Below are 3,210 nucleotides of genomic sequence, written 5' to 3' on the forward strand. Positions count from 1 at the left end.
GAGACCTTCTTACCTTCACCTACACACAATGCCACAGCAGAGTAACGAATTTGTAGGTTACAACCCTTCTAACTTCAAGTTCTACGTATTTAGCTCCTACACCCCTTTGTCTTTTGGAATTCCATGCTGCAGAAAAGACTGAGGCTAATGTCTTGTTTCCTTGAAGATAACTTTTTGGTGTTTGTTTTGTTCCCAAGCTTTGTCTTAATCTTAACACTTTAAACATTTTAACAGAAAAAGTGGCTGTAATCCATCCCTTTGTGATGTTTACATAAAATACAGTGAGTGCCCTACCTTCCTGTGCAAACCTGGGGTCTTCCAGTCCATTTTCAGCTGTCTGAATTCCGGGGGTGGCTCCCCGGGCCAACTTTATGTCATCAATTACACTTTCTGAGATTATTAATTATTTTTACAGTGTTCAATGAATACCTGAATTTTCCGCTTATGAGTTAGGATCTTGTGTACTCATTTCTAACATAAACGGATTCTTTTCTCAACTCTGAAACCCTATTTAGCACTTACAGACACCGCACAGCAGTTAAAGAAAACTTTTGTTTCCTGCCATTCACATGATAGGTTTTTGCCTCCACATATTGAAAAAACTACTCATGTACTGCAGATGTTTCCACAGTCCTGTTACAGGATTTTAAAATCATCTTTAAATTAAAATATATCCAAGTCCAGTGCTGCAAAGTAAGAATGTAGCAATTACCTTCAACCACCTCACAGTCCCCTTGAGGGCTAGTGGGATCCCTGGCAGCCAGGTGATTGAGTTTCCCTTTCTAAAATACAAGCGCACTTGAATCTTCAGGCTCAAGAGGCTCACCCCGGGTCAGGAAATGCTCCAAACCGGGGCTCAGGCTCACCGACAACAGGACAGCCAGAAGCAGTTCTCAGGTTTGCTTATGACAAGTTTTTTTTTTCCTTCACTATAGAAACAGCCCCTTCACACGCAGCATTATAATGGAATAACTTGTAACTTCAGAAATACAGACAGAAACTAAACCATCCAGCACTAATTCTTTCATTCATTTAACAATCAGATGCGCTAGCGACTAATTTCTGAATTGGCGAGAGAGAGGTTGTGATTACAGGTTGAGTGACTTGGACTCAAAAGAATCTTTTCTGTAAGTAAAATTTTACTTCAGGATTAATGCCCCCTCACCCCACCGAGTCCCTTCTGCATTGTCTTTAGAATACATTCCTCCTGCATGTTTTGTGCTATTAATTCTCACTTGTAGTTTACGGAACTGAAACCACTCCCTGGCTGAACTGTTAGCCCTGTGAAGACCCAAGCTCCAGGGCCCTCTCCCGTGCCTGGAATATGGTGGTTCATGTTTAGGGAGAAAGGAATGTTTTTCTATTCATACATTTCCATGGCTATTTTAGAGGGAAATTGGAGGATGATGACCCAACAGTTTTTACTGGGCCTTCTTTTCTAGAAGTATTTTTTATTTGTTCATGATCTTGACTAATTCCTATTCATCAGGGTCTGTAATTTGATATTTTATTTACATGATTTTAAAAAGCTACTAATATTTCCATTGGAAAAATCTAGACTACCTTAAAACGAGAAGATGTTAACTAATGATCACAACTATGTAAAAAAATAAATAAATATGCACTGGAGAGGCAGAAAGGAAACACATCAAAATGTTAGCAGCAGTAATACTTAGACAATGGAACTATGGATGAATTTTATTCTTCCCTCTACTTTTCTGTATTTTCCAAATTTTCTAAAGTTACTCCCGCCTTCCACAACAATCAATTGTAAACATAATGTGCATAAAAAGACTGCAATTTAGCCCTGAATAGTGTGGCTCAGTTGGTAGGGTATTGTCCTGCAAAGCGATGGGTCAAGGGTTCAATTCCTGATCAGGGCACATGCCTGGGTTGCGGTCCGGTCCCCATTCGGGGCACATACAAGACGCAACCAATTGGTGTTTCTCCCTCACATCAATGTTTCCCTCCCTCTCCTCCTCCCTCCCTTCCTCTCTCTCTAAAAATAAATAAAATCTTTTAAAAAAAGGATTGTACTTTATCACAATTTGAGGAATAAATGAATTCATCTCTATTACTGCTATTATTATGCATTTCATGCTAAATTCTTATTTATAATCCTTAGTTATATCATGGCCTTGTAGAGTAGAAGTGTCTTGTTTCTGCCACCACCCTCACTCACTGTGCCCTGAATCGCCAGCCCTCCCGCAGTTCTCAGCTAGGTGTTCTGAGTGATGCTCACTTCACGTCAAACCCCAGGAATGCCCACGGAAATAAACTAAACTCAATTGTAGTCAATGATAGCATGTTTCTAAGGCTTCTGGGAAAAGACATTCTCTTTTCGCCTGTCCTTGCCCTGGATGAGGGTCTCAGGATCTAAATATAGAAGGAATCTCGGGGGCTTCTGCATGGAGCCTGGGGGCAACACTGAACCTAGTGACAGCAGAGTGCCAAGGAGGCCTGCTGACACGGTGAGCTGCTCCGTCCAGACTGATCCAAAGCCAGGGCTACTGCTGCTCTTTCTTGCTTAAGTCACTTTAAATTAGGTTCCCATGAAATCCCCAACGAATACAAAATAGAAATAAAACAAAATAAAACCTTAGCAAGTTCACTCTAAAGCGACAACTGCATAGATACTTCTCAGCAAAGAAACGTGTCACATGGGTATGTTTCCTTTGTGACCACTCACCAAGCAGCACCTTACGCTCTGTGCACTTGACCATGGACGGCGTTCTTCCATTAAGAAGAAAATAAGCTGTTGTGTATGGGCAGCCATCAATATACAAATCACTGCTTCCCAAGTGTACAAGTCTGGCATACGGTCCATCAGATCAAAAGTCCAGGTTCAGCTGAGGACGAAACCTACTCCAAAGCAGCCTGCAGCCGGGAGGCAGCCCAACAATGCCTGCTATCTAAATACACCTTCGAGTTTGCTGTTAAAGCTTTAAGAAAAACGCACCTCTTCCTCACAGGTACACCAGACAGACAGGGTCATCGCACATTCAGCTCAAAGTGAGAACGGGAAAAGCGAAGATATGGTCAGAAATGGATGAGACCACATTTGATCCGCTATCAAGGCACAAAGCAAGAAATCACGTGAAAGTGCTGCGAGACTCTTAGGTTAAAAAGATCCCATAAAACCCCAAAGTCGTATTTACTGGTAGTGTAGAGAATCTTGTGTACATTTATGAAACAAAACACATTTTGCTG

The sequence above is a fragment of the Desmodus rotundus genome, chromosome 11 (genome assembly GCF_022682495.2).
Source record: "Desmodus rotundus isolate HL8 chromosome 11, HLdesRot8A.1, whole genome shotgun sequence".
NCBI lineage: Eukaryota > Metazoa > Chordata > Mammalia > Chiroptera > Phyllostomidae > Desmodus > Desmodus rotundus.